This window comes from Salvelinus fontinalis, chromosome 39 (genome assembly GCF_029448725.1).
Source record: "Salvelinus fontinalis isolate EN_2023a chromosome 39, ASM2944872v1, whole genome shotgun sequence".
Classification (NCBI taxonomy): Eukaryota; Metazoa; Chordata; class Actinopteri; order Salmoniformes; family Salmonidae; genus Salvelinus; species Salvelinus fontinalis.
The window spans coordinates 26,413,541-26,435,594 of record NC_074703.1 but is presented as its reverse complement, the minus strand read 5'-3'; the positions used below and the strand labels follow the sequence as shown (position 1 = coordinate 26,435,594).

Sequence of the window (22,054 nt, the reverse complement as noted above, 5' to 3'; positions counted from 1 at the left end):
TTACCTCCACATCACCCGAGGAACAGAGTAGTAGTAGGATGAGGGTGCGGCTAAAGGCTATCAAAACTGGTCGCCTAGAGCGTTGGGGACAAGGAATAAAAGGAGCAGATTTATGGGCGTGGTAGAATAGATTCTGGGCATAATGTGCAGACCAGGGTATGGTGGGGCACGGGTACAGCGGAGGCAAGCCCAGGCATTGGGTGATGATAAGAGAGGTTGTATCTCTGGACATGCTGGTCTCAATGGGTGAGGTCACCGCATGTGTGGGGGGTGGGACAAAGGAGGTATCAGAGGTACGGAGAGTGGAACTACGGGGTCCATTGCAAACCAAAACAATGATAACTAGCCTGAACAACAGTATGCAAGGCATATTGATATTTGAGAGAGACATACAATAAGGCATAAAGTGATAGCAGGTCATGATTGGGAGAGCTAGCTAAAACAGCAGGTGAGATAACAGCAGCTAGTCAGCTAACACAGCAACAGAAGGTAAAAATGGCGACGACTGGGCAGAGAGGGTCGGATTAACTACACACAGATCCTGAGTTAAGGCACAGAGCCGACAGATAAAACACAAATAAACAGAATGGAGTACCGTGAATTAATGGACAGTCAAGCAGGCATCAGCTATGTAGCCAAGTGATCATAGTGTCCAGGGGGCAGCCGTAGATGGAGTAGTGAGGCCTCCACTAAGCTAGCACGCGTTTAAAGTTAGTAGCCCGGGGGGGTGGTCTGCTCAGACGGAGGGGGTCTGCTCAGACGGAGGCCGGTTGAGGGCACCGGTTGAGGGCACGTCTGCAAACCAGACGTGGTCGTGTCGACAGAGAATCCAAGCCGGATAGGGAGGTGAAAGAGAGGTTGTGAATTGTAGAATTGTGTTTGCTAACTGGTGCTAGCTTCCTGGCTGCGCTAGCTGCAAGATAAGCTAGCAGTTAGCAGACCGGGGCAGGCAAGTTAGCCTTTGGGGGACGTCGCGATGGGGGGGAAGTCTGTTTTTGTCTCTTCGTGCAGTGACGTCGATAGACCAGTCGTGGAATTAGTAGGGTTCCAGGTAGCTCTAGGTAGCTAACAGGCCTAGTAGGTTAGCAGAATGGGCCTTCAGCGGGCGTCACGCCTGAGGGGCCTGTTGGAGTCCCCGGGCAGATTATGTCGGTATTCCAGTCGTAGAGGATAGGCGGGGTTCCGTGCTCCGTACCGGCAGTAAATGGGTCCGGGTCTTGTAGCCCAGGAGTGGGCTTCAGTGGTAGCACAGGAGCCCTAGCCAATTAGCTTCAGGCTAATTGGTGCCTGCTCCGGTGCCTGCTCCGGGATGGAAACGTTAGCCAGGAGTGGTCACCCGGGATTGTGGTTAGCTAGTTGCGAAGATCCAGATGAAAATGTTCAGAGTTTGCGGTAGGAATCCGGGGATATGGAGAGAAATAGGTCCGTTATGCTCTGGTTTTAGTCACGTTGTTCGAACTAGCGAGAGCTTTCCGAGCTAAAGGTTAGCTGATGACCGCTAGCAATGGTTTGCTAACTGATAGCTGGTAGGCAGTTAGCTGGCTATCTTCAGTAGATGGATTCCAGATCAGAAGTAAATAGAAATACTTTAGAAAAAAGGAGATCCACGCCACATTGGGTGAGGCAGGTTGCAGGAGAGTATTTAGAAGTTGAGGTTTAAGAAAGTATTTTTAAAAGATATGCGAAGAAAAAGATGTAAAAAGATATATACAAGGGACACGGGACACGACAGGACAAAGACGTCTACACTGCTACGCCGTCTTGGAAGAAAGGTGGGTCACATCATTAATATCATTAGTTATAATGTACTGTCAGTGTAAGGTGGGTCGCATCATTAGTTATAATGTACTGTTAGTGTAAGGTGGGTCACATCATTAGTTATAATGTACTGTTAGTGTAAGGTGGGTCACATCATTAGTTATAATGTACTGTTAGTGTAAGGTGGGTCACATCATTAATATCATTAGTTATAATGTACTGTTAGTGTAAGGTGGGTCACATCATTAATATCATTAGTTATAATGTACTGTCAGTGTAAGGTGGGTCACATCATTAGTTATAATGTACTGTTAGTGTAAGGTGGGTCACATCATTAGTTATAATGTACTGTCAGTGTAAGGTGGGTCACATCATTAGTTATAATGTACTGTTAGTTTAAGGTGGGTCATATCATTAATATCATTAGTTATAATGTACTGTTAGTGTAAGGTGGGTCACATCATTAGTTATAATGTACTGTTAGTGTAAGGTGGGTCACATCATTAGTTATAATGTACTGTTAGTGTAAGGTGGGTCACATCATTAGTTATAATGTACTGTTAGTGTAAGGTGGGTCACATCATTAGTTATAATGTACTGTCAGTGTAAGGTGGGTCACATCATTAGTTATAATGTACTGTTAGTTTAAGGTGGGTCATATCATTAATATCATTAGTTATAATGTACTGTTAGTGTAAGGTGGGTCGCATCATTAGTTATAATGTACTGTTACTGTAAGGTGGGTCACATCATTAGTTATAATGTACTGTTAGTGTAAGGTGGGTCACATCATTAGTTATAATGTACTGTTAGTTTAAGGTGGGTCACATCATTAATATCATTAGTTATAATGTACTGTTAGTTTAAGGTGGGTCATATCATTAGTTATAATCTACTGTTAGTGTAAGGTGGGTCAAATCATTAGTTATAATGTACTGTTAGTGTAAGGTGGGTCACATCATTAATATCATTAGTTATAATGTACTGTTAGTGTAAGGTGGGTCACATCATTAGTTATAATGTACTGTTAGTGTAAGGTGGGTCACATCATTAATATCATTAGTTATAATGTACTGTTAGTGTAAGGTGGGTCACATCATTAATATCATTAGTTATAATGTATTGTTAGTGTAAGGTGGGTCACATCATTAACATTAGTTATAATGTACTGTCAGTGTAAGGTGGGTCACATCATTAACATTAGTTATCATGTACTGTTAGTGTAAGGTGGGTCACATCATTAGTTATAATGTACTGTTAGTTTAGGGTGGGTCACATCATTAATATCATTAGTTATAATGTACTGTTAGTGTAAGGTGGGTAACACCATTAGTTATAATGTACTGTTAGTGTAAGGTGGGTCACATCATTAGTTATAATGTACTGTTAGTTTAAGGTGGGTCACATCATTAATATCATTAGTTATAATGTACTGTCAGTGTAAGGTGGGTCACATCATTAGTTATAATGTACTGTTAGTGTAAGGTGGGTCACATCATTAGTTATAATGTACTGTTAGTGTAAGGTGGGTCACATCATTAGTTATAATGTACTGTTAGTGTAAGGTGGGTCACATCATTAGTTATAATGTACTGTCAGTGTAAGGTGGGTCACATCATTAGTTATAATGTACTGTCAGTGTAAGGTGGGTCACACCATTAGTTATAATGTACTGTTAGTGTAAGGTGGGTCACATCATTAGTTATAATGTACTGTCAGTGTAAGGTGGGTCACATCATTAGTTATAATGTACTGTCAGTGTAAGGTGGGTCACACCATTAGTTATAATGTACTGTTAGTGTAAGGTGGGTCACACCATTAGTTATAATGTACTGTCAGTGTAAGGTGGGTCACATCATTAATATCATTAGTTATAATGTACTGTAAGTTTAAGGTGGGTCATATCATTAGTTATAATGTACTGTTAGTGTAAGGTGGGTCACATCATTAGTTATAATGTACTGTTAGTGTAAGGTGGGTCACATCATTAATATCAGTAGTTATAATATACTGTTAGTGTAAGGTGGGTCACATCATTAATATCATTAGTTATAATGTACTGTCAGTGTAAGGTGGGTCACATCATTAGTTATAATATACTGTTAGTGTAAGGTGGGTCACATCATTAACATAATTAGTTATAATGTACTGTCAGTGTAAGGTGGGTCACATCATTAATATAATTAGTTATAATGTACTGTTAGCGTAAGGACGGTCACATCATTAGTTATAATATACTGTTAGTGTAAGGTGGGTCACATCATTAACATAATTAGTTATAATGTACTGTCAGTGTAAGGTGGGTCACATCATTAATATCATTAGTTATAATGTACTGTTAGCGTAAGGTGGGTCACATCATTAGTTATAATATACTGTTAGTGTAAGGTGGGTCACATCATTAATTATAATGTACTGTTAGTGTAAGGTGGGTCACATCATTAGTTATAATGTACTGTTAGTGTAAGGTGGGTCACATCATTAACATCATTAGTTATAATGTACTGTTAGTGTAAGGTGGGTCACATCATTAATATCATTAGTTATAATGTACTGTTAGTGTAAGGTGGGTCAAATCATTAGTTATAATGTACTGTTAGTGTAAGGTCGGTCACATCATTAGTTATAATGTACTGTTAGTGTAAGGTGGGTCACATCATTAGTTATAATGTACTGTTAGTGTAAGGTGGGCCAAATCATTAGTTATAATGTATTGTTAGTGTAAGGTGGGTCACATCATTAGTTATAATGTACTGTTAGTGTAAGGTGGGTCACATCATTAATATCATTAGTTATCATGTACTGTTAGTTTAAGGTGGGTCACATCATTAATATCATTAGTTATAATGTACTGTTAGTGTAAGGTGGGTCACATCATTAATATCATTAGTTATAATATACTGTTAGTGTAAGGTGGGTCACATCATTAGTTATAATGTACTGTTAGTGTAAGGTGGGTCACATCATTAGTTATAATGTACTGTTAGTGTAAGGTGGGTCATATCATTAGTTATAATATACTGTTAGTTTAAGGTGGGTCACATAATTCATATCATTAGTTATAATGTACTGTCAGTGTAAGGTGGGTCACACCATTAGTTATAATGTACTGTTAGTGTAAGGTGGGTCACATCATTAGTTATAATGTACTGTCAGTGTAAGGTGGGTCACATCATTAGTTATAATGTACTGTCAGTGTAAGGTGGGTCACACCATTAGTTATAATGTACTGTTAGTGTAAGGTGGGTCACACCATTAGTTATAATGTACTGTTAGTGTAAGGTGGGTAACATCATTAATATCATTAGTTATAATATACTGTTAGTGTAAGGTGGGTCACATCATTAGTTATAATGTACTGTTAGTGTAAGGTGGGTCACATCATTAGTTATAATGTACTGTTAGTGTAAGGTGGGTCATATCATTAGTTATAATATACTGTTAGTTTAAGGTGGGTCACATAATTCATATCATTAGTTATAATGTACTGTCAGTGTAAGGTGGGTCACATCATTAGTTATAATGTACTGTCAGTGTAAGGTGGGTCACACCATTAGTTATAATGTACTGTTAGTGTAAGGTGGGCAAAATCATTAGTTATAATGTACTGTTAGTGTAAGGTCGGTCACATCATTAGTTATAATGTACTGTTAGTGTAAGGTGGGTCACATCATTAGTTATAATGTACTGTTAGTGTAAGGTGGGCCAAATCATTAGTTATAATGTATTGTTAGTGTAAGGTGGGTCACATCATTAGTTATAATGTACTGTTAGTGTAAGGTGGGTCACATCATTAATATCATTAGTTATCATGTACTGTTAGTTTAAGGTGGGTCACATCATTAATATCATTAGTTATAATGTACTGTTAGTGTAAGGTGGGTCACATCATTAATATCATTAGTTATAATATACTGTTAGTGTAAGGTGGGTCACATCATTAGTTATAATGTACTGTTAGTGTAAGGTGGGTCACATCATTAGTTATAATGTACTGTTAGTGTAAGGTGGGTCATATCATTAGTTATAATATACTGTTAGTTTAAGGTGGGTCACATAATTCATATCATTAGTTATAATGTACTGTCAGTGTAAGGTGGGTCACACCATTAGTTATAATGTACTGTTAGTGTAAGGTGGGTCACATCATTAGTTATAATGTACTGTCAGTGTAAGGTGGGTCACATCATTAGTTATAATGTACTGTCAGTGTAAGGTGGGTCACACCATTAGTTATAATGTACTGTTAGTGTAAGGTGGGTCACACCATTAGTTATAATGTACTGTTAGTGTAAGGTGGGTAACATCATTAATATCATTAGTTATAATATACTGTTAGTGTAAGGTGGGTCACATCATTAGTTATAATGTACTGTTAGTGTAAGGTGGGTCACATCATTAGTTATAATGTACTGTTAGTGTAAGGTGGGTCATATCATTAGTTATAATATACTGTTAGTTTAAGGTGGGTCACATAATTCATATCATTAGTTATAATGTACTGTCAGTGTAAGGTGGGTCACATCATTAGTTATAATGTACTGTCAGTGTAAGGTGGGTCACACCATTAGTTATAATGTACTGTTAGTGTAAGGTGGGTCACATCATTAGTTATAATGTACTGTCAGTGTAAGGTGGGTCACATCATTAGTTATAATGTACTGTCAGTGTAAGGTGGGTCACACCATTAGTTATAATGTACTGTTAGTGTAAGGTGGGTCACACCATTAGTTATAATGTACTGTCAGTGTAAGGTGGGTCACATCATTAATATCATTAGTTATAATGTACTGTCAGTGTAAGGTGGGTCACATCATTAGTTATAATATACTGTTAGTGTAAGGTGGGTCACATCATTAGTTATAATGTACTGTTAGTGTAAGGTGGGTCACATCATTAATATCATTAGTTATAATATACTGTTAGTGTAAGGTGGGTCACATCATTAATATCATTAGTTATAATGTACTGTCAGTGTAAGGTGGGTCACATCATTAGTTATAATATACTGTTAGTGTAAGGTGGGTCACATCATTAACATAATTAGTTATAATGTACTGTCAGTGTAAGGTGGGTCACATCATTAATATCATTAGTTATAATGTACTGTTAGCGTAAGGTGGGTCACATCATTAGTTATAATATACTGTTAGTGTAAGGTGGGTCACATCATTAACATAATTAGTTATAATGTACTGTCAGTGTAAGGTGGGTCACATCATTAATATCATTAGTTATAATGTACTGTTAGCGTAAGGTGGGTCACATCATTAGTTATAATATACTGTTAGTGTAAGGTGGGTCACATCATTAATTATAATGTACTGTTAGTGTAAGGTGGGTCACATCATTAGTTATAATGTACTGTTAGTGTAAGGTGGGTCACATCATTAGTTATAATGTACTGTTAGTGTAAGGTGGGTCAAATCATTAGTTATAATGTATTGGTAGTGTAAGGTGGGTCACATCATTAGTTATAATGTACTGTTAGTGTAAGGTGGGTCACATCATTAATATCATTAGTTATCATGTACTGTTAGTTTAAGGTGGGTCACATCATTAACATCATTAGTTATAATGTACTGTTAGTGTAAGGTGGGTCACATCATTAATATCATTAGTTATAATGTACTGTTAGTGTAAGGTGGGTCAAATCATTAGTTATAATGTACTGTTAGTGTAAGGTGGGTCACATCATTAGTTATAATGTACTGTTAGTGTAAGGTGGGTCACATCATTAGTTATAATGTACTGTTAGTGTAAGGTGGGTCAAATCATTAGTTATAATGTATTGTTAGTGTAAGGTGGGTCACATCATTAGTTATAATGTACTGTTAGTGTAAGGTGGGTCACATCATTAATATCATTAGTTATCATGTACTGTTAGTGTAAGGTGGGTCACATCATTAATATCATTAGTTATAATATACTGTTAGTGTAAGGTGGGTCACATCATTAGTTATAATGTACTGTTAGTGTAAGGTGGGTCACATCATTAGTTATAATGTACTGTTAGTGTAAGGTGGGTCATATCATTAGTTATAATATACTGTTAGTTTAAGGTGGGTCACATAATTCATATCATTAGTTATAATGTACTGTCAGTGTAAGGTGGGTCACACCATTAGTTATAATGTACTGTTAGTGTAAGGTGGGTCACATCATTAATATCATTAGTTATAATGTACTGTTAGTGTAAGGTGGGTCACAGCATTAACCCTCTAGAGTATAAGCCGGGGGAGGGGGGGGGGGATTCTACTAAGCTATATGGAATTGTTTAAAAATGGTCATTTAGCTATTTGATTTTGAATTTAAGAGCCCTTAAGGTATCCCTAAAAATGTTTAAAAAGGAACAAAGAAATTCTAGAGCCTCTAGACTCAAAACGTATGGAACGTAACCAGAGGACAATAATGTACATGTCTAAGAGCATCGTGAGGAGAAGACAATAAGTTAACAATCATCTGTAGCTCCGTTGACAGGATAGTGGGTACAATTCCTGAGCCCACCCGTATTTTAACTCTACTCATGCATGGCTGTGTCTGCTAAATAGCATATATTCTATTATTAATTATCCTTACCAGTCAGTGAGTGGTGATGCTGTATGGTTCAGTTCTGAAGCTGGGGTCACTTTAGTCCAGGGTGAGAGAAGACTTGGCTCCGCTGACCCCTACACAACATAAACACACAGAGAGAAAATTACACTTTTAGACCCACAACGTTAAAACCTCTTTGGGCGAGGGGGCGGTATTTTGACGCCCGGATGAAAAGCGTGCCCAAAGTAAACTGCCTGCTACTCAGGCCCGGAAGCTAGGATATGCATATAATTGGTAGATTTGGATAGAAAAAACTCTTACGTTTCTAAAACTGTTAAAATGATGTCTGTGAGTATAACAGAACTAAAATGGCAGGCAAAACTCTGAGGACAAACCATCCCCCCCCCCCAAAAAAATTATGCGTAACACTGATTTCAATGGCTGGCACTTTTATTATAGGGCGAAATCCTATAATAGGGCTTCCACTAGATGTCAACAGTCTCGAGAAAGAGTTTCAGGCTGGTTTTTTGAAAAATTAGGGAGAAGTTGTAGTTTTCTAAGTGGCTCCCATTTTGGCTGTAGTGTTTCCAAGAGCGTGGAGAAAAGCGCGTTCTTGGTTATTTATCTCCGGTAAAGACAATAATGATTCTCCATCTTAAATTGTATAGTTTATTTGCGTATTAGGGTACCTAAGGTTTGATTATAAACGTTGTTTGACTTGTTTGGAGAAGTTTATTGGTAACTTTTGGGATTCATTTTGTATGCATTTTGAAGGAGGGAAACCGGTGGATTATTGAATGAAGCGCGCCAGCTAAACAGAGTTTTTATGGATATAAAGAAGGACTTTATCCTACAAAATTACCATTTGTAATGTAACTGAGACCTTTTGGTGCCAACAGAAGAAGATCTTCAAAGGTAAGGCATATATTATATCGCTATTTCTGACTTTCGTGTCGCAACTGCCTGGTTGAAAATGATTTGTCATGCATTTGTATGTGAGGCGCTGTCCTCAGATAATCGCATGGTTTGCTTTCGCCGTAAAGCCTTTTTGAAATATGACACCTTGGCTGGATTAACAAGAAGTTAAGCTTTATTTTGATGTATTGCCCTTGTGATTTTATGAAAGTGAAATGTTTATAATACTGTATTTTGAATTTGGAGCTCTGTAATTTCACTGGATGTTGGCCAGGTACCCTAAAGAGGTTAAACCCCTTTGGAGATATGTTAACTTTAGTATAAAGGTATACCATCCCTTAAAGTGGACAATCACAATGACACTAACAGCTGTGGAGACAACGGACTCACGACTGACATCAGGAAGCATGTCAACGTAACAGCTTAGACAGTGTTTACAGGTTACACTAGAAGCAGAAGAACAGTTCACACCATGAAGATGTGACAACTAGCCACACATACTGAACAAAAAACGGTTCATTACAAGGGAACAGGAAGTGTAGTCATAAATGTGAAATATGTCACATTTTAGTTTATGAATAGATGACAATTACTGTATGCCGGGACTGTGATCTCAGTATTCTGTTAGTCCCCATGAAGAACAGGATTGTGTTGAACGCACACACACTTACACACGCAATCACCCCCCCCCCCCTCCCAACACACACACACACACACACACACATACATACACACACACACCTCCTCATCATCTCATGTCAATGAAATCCTCAGAGACAATAAGCTATTTTCAGGCCAAATCACTGACAGAATTCCATTTTTTTCCATTGAAAAGATCCGGAAAAGCATCAGATTTTCATAAGATTGGATTTACCTCTTTAATTTATTCCCTACGTTCCTAACAATTACTGTTCCTCTATCTCATCAGCGAATGCTCCGTCTATTGCATGTTATTGGAAAATGAACACAGTGAGTTATATAAATCATTAAACCTCTTAACAAACACACTCATAGAAACATTCTTAAAACACACACACACACACACACACACACACACACACACACACACACACACACACACACACACACACACACACACACACACACACACACACACACACACACACACACACACACACACACACACACACACACACGCACACAGAAAAACCCTCTTAATATACTTTAGATGATCAAACTTGATATTAATTCTCTCTACCGCTCTTGTCCCAATGTTCTGAAGGGAGCATGTACAGTAGTGGGATAAACGCTGCAACAGAGTAGAGTGGATCATCTTAAGTTTTATTGCAACACTTGGCAGAGGTTTCTCCAAGCAGCTAAACACCAAAACACTGCCTGTTCTCTCCTTCTCTCCTCCCTCCCTGCCTTCCTCCCTCCTCCCTCCTCCCTCCTCCTTCTCTTCCTGCTACACCGAAACACTGCCTGTTCTCTCCTTCTCTCCTCCCTCCCTGCCTTCATCCCTCCTCCCTTCTCCTTCTCTTCCTTCTACACCAAAACACTGCCTGTTCTCTCCATCTCTCCTCCCTCCCTCCCTTCCTCCTTCCTCCCTTCTCCTTCTCTTCCTTCTACACCAAAACACTGCCTGTTCTCTCCTTCTCTCCTCCCTCCCTCCCTTCCTCCCTCCTCCCTTCTCCTTCTCTTCCTTCTACACCAAAACACTGCCTGTTCTCTACTTCTCCCTCCCTCCCTCTCTTCCTCCCTCCTCCCTTCTCCTTCTCTTCCTTCTACACCAAAACACTGCCTGTTCTCTACTTCTCCCTCCCTCCCTTCCTCCCTCCTCCCTTCTCCTTCTCTTCCTTCTACACCAAAACACTGCCTGTTCTCTCCTTCTCTCCTCCATCCCTCCCTTCCTCCCTCATCCCTTCTCCTTCTCTTCCTTATACACCAAAACACTGCCTGTTCTCTCCTTCTCTCCTCCCTCCATCCTGCTGTCCTTTCTCCCCTTCTTCCCTTTCTACAGATGCATTAGTAACCCCAGTTCATTTGTGTTGCAGCTCCCAGAGATTTATGATTTTATACACATGATGACCTTATTACTGATTAATGTGTTTGTTTTTTGTGATCGTGTTTTTCTTTCTGTTTTGCATTTTTTTTAAATATATTTTGATGTGTGTATTTTCTGTAATTTCTGTAATTCAGGGCTCATCTGTAGAAGAGACTTTGGTCTCAGTATGACTCCCTGATAAAGGTTAAATAAAAAATCTAATGCCTCTGTCCCCTTACAGTACACACACCACCAAGTCATCAGATTGGGGAGTGTATCGTTTGTATCTTGTCAGAACATTGGAGATGTGATTTGGGGACTGGTGGTTATTCTGAACATTGGAGATGTGATTTGGGGACTGGTGTTTGTTCTGAACATTGGAGATGTGATTTGGGGACTGGTGTTTGTTCTGACCATTGGAGATGTGATTTGGGGACTGGTGTTTGTTCTGACCATTGGAGATGTGATTTGGGGACTGGTGGTTATTCTGAACATTAGAGATGTGATTTGGGGACTGGTGGTTATTCTGAACATTGGAGATGTGATTTGGGGACTGGTGGTTGTTCTGAACATTGGAGATGTGATTTGGGGACTGGTGTTTGTTCTGAATATTAGAGATGTGATTTGGGGACTGGTGGTTATTCTGAACATTGGAGATGTGATTTGGGGACTGGTGTTTGTTCTGAACATTGGAGATGTGATTTGGGGACTGGTGTTTGTTCTGAACATTGGAGATGTGATTTGGGGACTGGTGGTTATTCTGAACATTGGAGATGTGATTTGGGGACTGGTGTTTGTTCTGAACATTGGAGATGTGATTTGGGGACTGGTGTTTGTTCTGAACATTGGAGATGTGATTTGGGGACTGGTGTTTGTTCTGAACATTGGAGATGTGATTTGGGGACTGGTGTTTGTTCTGAACATTGGAGATATGATTTGGGGACTGGTGGTTGTTCTGAACATTGGAGATGTGATTTGGGGACTGGTAGTTGTTCTGAACATTGGAGATGTGATTTGGGGACTGGTAGTTGTTCTGAACATTGGAGATGTGATTTGGGGACTGGTAGTTGTTCTGAACATTGGAGATGTGATTTGGGGACTGGTAGTTGTTCTGAACATTGGAGATGTGATTTGGGGATTGGTGTTTATTCTGACCATTGGAGATGTGATTTGGGGACTGGTGGTTATTCTGACCATTGGAGATGTGATTTGGGGACTGGTGGTTGTTCTGAACACTAGAGATGTGATTTGGGGACTGGTGTTTGTTCTGAACATTGGCATCTGTCATTAAAAGAAGAAGGGAAAGTGTTATTGTAAGTCTTTCATCTTTAGTTGGTAATCTTGTAAACCTTGATGTTGTGTATCTGATGTGCGGGACTTGTGTCTAGGTAGGACACAACATATGCACAGCATGTGTCTGCCCAATGAACAGCAGGAAGTACAGAGTTAGAATAGCACAACCCTTGCTAACAAGCCACACATTGTCTTTCCTTATGGTGCTCAGAGAAGAAAAACCTATCATCAATGATATATTATTTACATTAACTTCCACTAAAATGACACAAAAAACACCAACGGAAAAAAAGGTTGACAAAATGACAAAGGAACAAATGCATGCATGATGGAGTAATGTTAATCATTGCGAACCGTCCTCTGTCCATGCCGTTGGTCACATAACAAGAACATAGTGGTCTAGTCGTTCTCTCTCTCTCTCTCTCTAACAGACTGGACCACCCTCGCACTGGGCCGCTGAGAGAAGTATTTACATGTATTTACACACACAAAGACACTAACCCTAACCCTATGCACTTAGGAGATGTCTACACAACAGCCTTCACATGAGCTATGGATGGAAGAACAAACAATGGAGCTTCCTACGGCATGCTTAAGAGAGTGTGTGTGTGTGTGTGTGTGTGTGTGTGTGTGTGTGTGTGTGTGTGTGTGTGTGTGTGTGTGTGTGTGTGTGTGTGTGTGTGTGTGTGTGTGTGTGTGTGTGTGTGTGTGTGTGTGTGTGTGTGTGTGTGTGTGTGTGTGTGTGTGTGTGCTTTTGCTGCATGCCTTTACTCCAGCGTCCCTGTTTTTCCTATAGCAGCCAGAGTGAAACTGTGAACACAATCCCTTGGCCTGACCACACTCGTATTTACCCTAACACATAAACACATTCTCCCAGAAACCATGATTAAAATCTGCCTTTGTTGCTGTGCTTCAATGTCCCTGCTATGTCCTGATGGAGGCCTGTGAGACTGCTATTCTACCACTCTGCTGTGTTAATCTACTGTGGTGGTTGAAAGGGATATAATGAGTTCCCGGTTGTGAATGGAATCTATAGTTTCGTAGTGTCCAGACTCCAAGCCTATTCTTTACAGCAGAGAGGGACCGTGAGACACACTGCTGACATTACGAAGTTCCCACAACGTTCCCACAATGTTACCACAACGTTCACATAAGGGTGTGAGAACGAGAGGAATACAGTAGAACGAGGGACAGCCGGGCAGCCAGATAGTATAGGTAACTGAAAACAGAGTGATAGTAGCTCTTGTGTCTTTTGCCTATCTGAATAACCAGACACAAAGACACTAGCATCAGTTCACGCCACTCATTATTCTGCACACAATCTGGAGACTCACTCTGTCACACAACTAATACACACACTCCATAATTAAAAGAGCAACCCACACCATAATTACAAGGGCAACACACGCCATAAAAGGGCAACACACGCCATAAAAGGGCAACACACGCCATAAAAGGGAAACACACGCCATAAAAGGGCAACACACGCCATAAAAGGGCAACACACGCCATAAAAGGGCAACACACGCCATAATCTCTGTCACCTGTATTTATGACAAATGTATTATTTTGCTTTGGAGGTTGCGATGCAATACAACTCGTCTGGAGGACAGCGAGGACAGAGGGACTTACTCAGACAGACATACAGGATGTTTGAACATCTGACCGGGCGTGCTTTGTTAAGATTTTATTCAATTAGGGAAAGGATACAATGGAGACTGGCGCAGAGAAGCTGGGAGGTCCTGGGGAACTACCTGGAGGGTGTAACCTCTCTGTAAGAGCAGGGAGCGGAGTGTGAGGACGACGTCCAACTGTGGACATGTTGGGAGGGGTGTTTGGGGGCATGGGTGGTGTCATGTAGAGGAGGGGTTGGAGGTATACTGTATGTGTGTGTGTGTGTGTGTGTGTGTGTGTGTGTGTGTGTGTGTGTGTGTGTGTGTGTGTGTGTGCGTGCGTGTGCGTGTGTGTGTGCACGTGCGTGTGCGTGTGCGCATGTGTGTGTGTGTGTAGAGCAGCAGCAACAGAGGGAGTTGTGAGGGAGGTGGTGTTGAGTAGAGTTGAACACTGATCCTGCTTTATTGAATGAATCAAGTCCATCTCATCACACGTGAACACACACACAGAATGACACCAAATCTACTCCGCTTAATCACGTTACACACGCATCATCTGTTCACACAGCCGGAACACACTTCCGGGGTCACACACAGTACATAGGCATCTCACACACACACACACACACACACACACACACACACACACACACACACACACACACACACACACACACACACACACACACACACACACACACACACACACACACACACACACACACACACACACACACACATATGGCTGGGTTACACACAACTCATATATAAATATATGATACATTCACATACGTCACACACACATACACACACACATACACACGCACAAACACACCCACCACCTACCAGGATTGGGGTCAATTCCATCTCATTTAAAGGGGTGAATATGAAGATAGTCAGCATCTGAATCAATGTCATGTTCAGTCTGAGTTGAATGGCTTGAATTCAAGTTTGTGATTGGATGGTCTGAGAATCTGTTGTGTTCAACACAAAGATAGGCATCTCATTCTAATATACAGATCCTTTTCAAAAACTATTTCTACTTGACTGAGTTCATGGTCCGCGCTTCTTATTGACGTTGAGAGATAGACATAGGCCCTTTCATAGTCATAGACATAGGCCCTTTCTTTCACTAACTTTCAAGGCTGCATTTGATTGTTATTTAACCTGTCTAATGAAAAGGCTTTTGTACACAAGTTCAGGTACACAAATATTGAATAGTTGAATAGCTCAATTGTTGTCTGGGCTATTATCATCTATGGTAAGATATAGCATTGGTAGCTGAAGACCTTGAACTCTCTCCCGCCCCTTCTTTTTCTCCCATTCACTCTGAAAGTAAATCACTCTGAAAGCATTGAGATACATAGAGGTCACCCTCTCAGAGCCCTAGTACCATCTATACACACACACACACACACACACACACACACACACACACACACACACACACACACACACACACACACACACACACACACACACACACACACACACACACACACACACACACACACACACACACACACACACACTCAAGGGTCACAGATAGTCCCTATACGATTAAAGGCCCAGTGCAGTCAAAAACATGATTTTATTGTGTTTTATATATATTTCCACACTTTGAGTTTGAAATAATACTGTGCAATTGGGAAAATTATTATAATGCCCTTTTAGTGTATGAAATGTCAGACTGTTTTGGTGTGATGGACTTTTGGCCTTTCAATGGTGACATCAACATGCGGTAAAATAGAGAGTTCCAAAACTCTATGCCAATAACAGCTCGTTTTCATTTTCCCCCTCCACACTCTGACCACTCCCAGACAGTACAATTCTTGCTTGAGAAATGGCTCTTTGATAAGAAGCTACAGTATTTTACTTTCTTTTTGACCATTTTAATTGAAGACAATTACAGTAAGTTACTTAACTGTTACCCAATTATTTGATATTGATATAAAAATGGCTGCATTGGACCTTTAAAACAACTTCCACAATTAGTCTCTGAACACACAACAGGCAGGCCACACACACACACACACGTCCCCAGGGCCCTGAATAACACAAACAGAAGAATTAGCCATCTACTAAACAAAGCACACACTCTGTAATTATGATATTATGTCAGTACAACAGCTCCCCTGGACCAACGAGTGCAGTCTCTCTCACACACACACACACACACACACACACACACACACACACACACACACACACACACACACACACACACACACACACACACACACACACACACACACACACACACACACACACACACACACACACACACACACACACACACACACACACACACACACACACACACACACACACACACAACCCCATCATACACACTCACACAACCCCATCATACACACAAACACCATCCCCTCACACACAAACATACACACACACCCCCCCCTCGTATACATCCCCTACACACAATTCCCTCATACTCACATACACATTCCTATACTTTCCCACGTGTGTATGTGTGTGCGTAGCGAATAGCTCTCTATTGATTGAGGCAGACAGTCAGTCCCCACTGGCTGTTGTGTAGTTTTTGTTTGTGTGTCGTTCGTCTTTTTGGGTCCCCTCCTGTCTGCTCTCATGAGGGGACGTCCCTGAACATGACAGGATATGACACGCCAGCAGTGGAATTAAAGGACACCCACCCACCCACAGACAAACACACACATACTCCTGAGGTTCTGTTGTTCAGCCCAGGCAGTTGGCACTGGGAACACTACATATGTGACCCATTTCAGGAAACTAGGCGTATGTCGCCGGTCACTACTTCACAGGAGAGCCATTTCAAATTTTACTTTTTTTTAAATCAAAATGCGTTTTTTTTTGGCGGAAATGCCTTCTCAAACATGTTACCTTTCATGTGCCTAAATAACAAACTTGTATGCCATCTGTAAATGCAAATAAAATTGTTAAATTACGAGCCTAGTTGGGCTTAGCCGCAGAAAAAAACAGCAACCTTTCCGCTAGCCATGATTGGCTGAGATAATGAGTGGGCTGGACATGTCGAGGGATGAGTTCTGATTGGTTTGCCATATAACACGCTTTTCTCTATTTCAGCTGGTCAGTATGTGTAAGTAATCCTGGATAATGTGGCTTTTAAAAAAAATTGCGTAGTAGAACTGTATAAGTGTTGCTCTCCACTTTCTGGAGGATCGAGTTTTGAAATCAGTGGAATTAGAGTATGATAGCTAAGGAGATGGAGAAAACGCCTGTCTCTGGATTACATCTTCAAACTAAGGGCAACCATGGCATCTGTGACAGGGAGAAGCGTCCATCCATGATGTATATGGGTAAGATAGTCTAGCTAGCTAATTTTGACAGAAAGTCGTTTTCATTTCAAGTTAAAGTGTACTGTTAGCTAGCTAGCTAACGTTAGCTGGCTGTCTCGCTTGCTAACGTTACGCGTATGATCTTATTATTTGTATCTAAGAGCCATTTGCTTTGCTAGTTATAGCCTACTGTTAGCTGGCTAACATTGAACCTGGTTAGCTACCTGCAGATTCATGCAGGGTAGTAACGTCATGAGTTGGGATTATGGTTCGTTGTTTAGCTAACTAGCTAGCTACATGTCTTAACAAAAGACTCCACTATGCAAGTAACCATTTCAATAGAATGTCACTGCGACAACTGTTGACAGACGTATCTGGTAAATTCGCTCTGGCTGTCTACTCCGATTTCAGAGCACTCTCATCTGATGCAAAAAAAAGTGTAAATGATTGCCGGCAGCACAGTTGCAATCACCAACGCTCTGGATAGCATAAAAACAGCTCTGCTAGGCTGAGTAAAATGGTCAGTGAGCTGTTCTCTCATTTGTGTCTGGAAGTAGCTAGCAAGCTAACCAACATTAGCCAGCTAGCTTTGGTGCTTGATTACTGTTAAAGAGATGGGTGGGGGTAAAGCTTAAGAGGGTGTGAACGATACTGTCACAGCCGTCGTCGAAAGGAGACCAAGGTGCAGCGTGGTGAGCGTACATTTTCTTTTATTATAGTAAATGTCGAAAACAAAACAAGAAAACAAAGAAACGACCGTGAAGCTTAACAGGGCATTAGTGCCACTAACAAAGATAACTACCCACAATACCAGGTGGGAAAAAGGGCTGCCTAAGTATGATTCCCAATCAGAGACAACGATAGACAGCTGTCCCTGATTGAGAACCATGCCCGGCCAAAACATAGAAACACAAATCATAGAAATAAAGAACATAGGATGCCCAAACAAAACACACCCTGACCAAACCAAATAGAGACATAAAAAGGCTCTCTACGGTCAGGGTGTGACAGTACCCCCAAAGGTGCGGACTCCGGCTGCAAAACCTGCCTCTATAGGGGAGGTCCGGGTGGGCATCTATTCACGGCGGTGGCTCTGGTGCGGGACGTAGACCCCGCTCCACCGCTGGCTCCCTCCACTTTGGTAGCGCCTGGTGCGGGGACCCTTGTCGCCGACCCCGGACTGGGGACCCTCGCCGCAGAACCCGGACTGGGGACCCTCTCCGAAGGCCCCGGACTGGGGACCCTCGCTGCAGGCCCTGGACTGGAGACCGTCATTGGAGGCTCCGGACTGGAGACCGTCGCTGGAGGATCCGAACTGGGGACCGTCGCTGGAGGATCCGAACTGGGGACCGTCGCTGGAGGCTCCGGACTGGGGACCGTCGCTGGAGGCTCCGGACTGGGGACCGTCGCTGGAGGCTCCGGACTGGGGACCGTCGCTGGAGGCTCCGGACTGGAGGCTGTCGCTGGAGGCTCCGGACTGGAGGCTGTCGCTGGAGGCTCCGTACTGGAGGTTGTCACTGGAGGCTCCGGACTGGAGACGTCGTTGGAGGCTCCGGACTGGAGGCTGTCGCTGGAGGCTCCGTACTGGAGGCTGTCGCTGGAGGCTCCGGACTGGAGACGTCGTTGGAGGCTCCGTACAGGAGGCCGTCGTTGCAGGCTCCGTGCCATGAATCGTCACTGGAAGCTTCGTGCCATGGCTCATCACTGGAGGCTTCGTGCCATGGCTCATCACTGGAGGCTTCGTGCCATGGATCACCACTGGAGGCTTCGTGCCATGGGTCATCACTGGAGGCTTCGTGCCATGGATCATCACTGGAGGCTTCGTGCCATGGATCATCACTGGAGGCTTCGTGCCATGGATCATCACTGGAGGCCTCGGGCCATGGACCATCACTGGAGTGAGGAGACGTCTAGGCAGCCTGGTGCGTGGAGCTGCCACAGGGCTTACCAGGCTGGGGAGACATACAGGAGGCCTGGTTCTGGGAGCAGGCCCAGGACTCACCAGGCTGGGGAGACATATAGGAGGCCTGGTTCTGGGAGTAGGCACCGGATACACTGGGCCATGGAGGCGCACTGGAGGTCTCGAGCGTAGAGCCTGCACAACCCGTCCTGGCTGGCTGGTTACCTTCGCCCGGCAAAGGCAGGGCGCTGGCACAGGACGCACTGAGCTGTGCAGACGCACCGGAGACACAGTGAGCAGAACCGGCGCAGGATATCCTGGGCCGTAGAGACGCACTGGCGGCCAGATGCGCTGAGCCGGCACCATCCGTCCTGGCTGGATGCCCACTCTAGCCCGGCCGATGCGGGGAGCTGGAATGTAGCGCACCGGGCTGTGCACGCGCACTGGAGACACTGTGCGCTCCCCCGCATAACACGGTGCCTGACCAGTACCACGCTCTCTACGGTAAGCACGAGGAATTGGCTCAGGTCTCCAACCTGACTCAGCCAATCTCCTCGTGTGCCCCCACCCCAAAATAAATTTGAGGAGTGGCCTCCCGGTCTTTAGTGCCAGCCTTGACCCTGTGTAATCCTGGACCCTTTTTCTAGCTGCCTCTGCTTTCCTCGCTGCTTCCACCTGCTCCCAGGGCAGGCGATCCTTCCCCGCCAGGATCTCCTCCCACGTCCAGGATCCTTTCCCATTCATAATGTCCTCCCACGCCCATTCCTCCTTACCACTTGGTCCGTTTGATGGTCGTCGAAAGGAGACCAAGGTGCAGCGTGGTGAGCGTACATTTTCTTTTATTATAGTAAATGTCGCCAACTTAACAAGGAAACGACCGTGAAGCTTAACAGTGCATTAGTGCCACTAACAAAAATAACTACCCACAATACCAGGTGGGAAAAAGGGCTGCCTAAGTATGATTCCCAATCAGAGACAACGATAGACAGCTGTCCCTGATTGAGAACCATACCCGGCCAAAACATAGAAACACAAATCATAGAAATAAAGAACATAGAATGCCCACCCAAATCACACCCTGACCAAACCAAATAGAGACATAAAAAGGCTCTCTACGGTCAGGGCGTGACAGATACTGAATGTGTGTAGACACAGGAGAGCTCTCCAGTAGGTAACAAAACATTTTGTTAAGCCATTTTCTTCAAAGTGAGGTTACAAGTTCAAACCAGAATTACTTTCCCATTGTTCCTCAAATGCAGTGTATGTTATACAATTTTGTAGCTCTGTGTTACTGCTTTTATCCAATGTACAAAACACAATTTCAAATTTTGCTACATAAGACCGAATCAAGGCGTATGGTCTTTCTTCACTCTACCTCGGTCTCATTACACACACACACCTCCACATGGCATACATGCAGGCATGCTCACACACACACACAGTCAAACACACACAGACACAAACTCTCTCAAACACACACAGGATGAGAAGTTGACTAATTCCTGTTGACAGAGCGACAGAATAAACAGTGACAAACACTTGTAGTGATACGAGTTGTGACACGACATACCCATTTTCCTCCCCTGTCCCCCTCTCTCCCCTCTCTCCTAACACGTCAGTTTGTATATCCCTCCAGTCCAGAGCCAGCAGTAGATTAAATCAGAGAAGCAAGCCAAGTGGTGTGAAATAAAATGAGATCTTAATCACAACTAGGACTGTTGCGATGACTGTATAACCACCACACCGGCGGTCAGGAGTCACTCTGGCATCAAAACAAATGTATTTGAAATCAAACACTCCATGAGAGCCCATGAGTTCATGTTGCGCAACATTTCTATAGGCTATGCAATTGCGGGAGAATAATGAGTGATGGCCTCTACTGAAAAAAGGAAGATCCCATCAGTTTTCTATAGGCTCAGCCTAGTATATTTATTTCTCAACTTTCCTAATATTAAGCACATTGCCTATATTTACAACAGGAGTATAGCACACCTGGCTGGCATGAAAAAAAACATGTGGAAAAGCTTCCTCAATTCGCTATTTAAGTGCATAGATGACATGTATTTTTTCCCGCCGCCCCTGTTTCGATACAGGTGCATGATAATGGTCTATTCTAAATCAACAACACAAATGTCACATATATTATTTAGTATATGTAAAGACAAGATTAAATCAAGAATATTCTGATGGGTGACAATATTAGCCTATCGCTTGTGAATTATATATTATCACTTGTGAATGATGCCCAGCATAAGAAACAAAGCCTTTTTTTTGCAACTATTTTTAATCATAGTCGCACATCTCATGTAGCCTAGCCCATAGGCCTATATGTTTTAATAAGGTTTGTATAACATCTAAATAACTTGGCCAAATAACTTAAAATGAAGCACATTAATCCGCTTTACAAGGGGTGTAGAGCTTAACTGGCATACATAAGCAGTTTCAAGTTTGGGGGAGATAATTTTTACCATAAAAAGGCACCTTTATAATAAAAGCATTATTAAATCAAGAATAGTCTGATGGGTGACAATGTTATTGTCACGATCGTGTGGCGGATTAACGGACCAAAATGCAGCTTTTGGAAAATAAGCCATCTTCTTTTATTTTAAAAGATGACAAACAATAAACACGAAACACTTTAACAAAATAACAAAACGACCGTGAAGCTACAAACGTTGTGCACATACATACAGGCTACAAACGTTCTACATAGACAATTACCCACAACCAATGAGAGCCT

At 42.3% G+C, this 22,054-nt stretch overlaps 1 protein-coding gene across 1 annotated transcript in view; it reads right to left on the bottom strand.

Annotated features, from left to right (window-relative positions):
- LOC129838793 (uncharacterized) overlaps positions 1 to 22,054 on the bottom strand; it is a 193,523-nt gene that overhangs the window by 99,646 nt on the left and 71,823 nt on the right. The window contains exon 3 of the mRNA XM_055905969.1: positions 8,338 to 8,426. The gene's annotated coding sequence lies outside the window, so the exon portion shown is untranslated. The remainder of the gene's footprint in view (positions 1 to 8,337; positions 8,427 to 22,054) is intronic.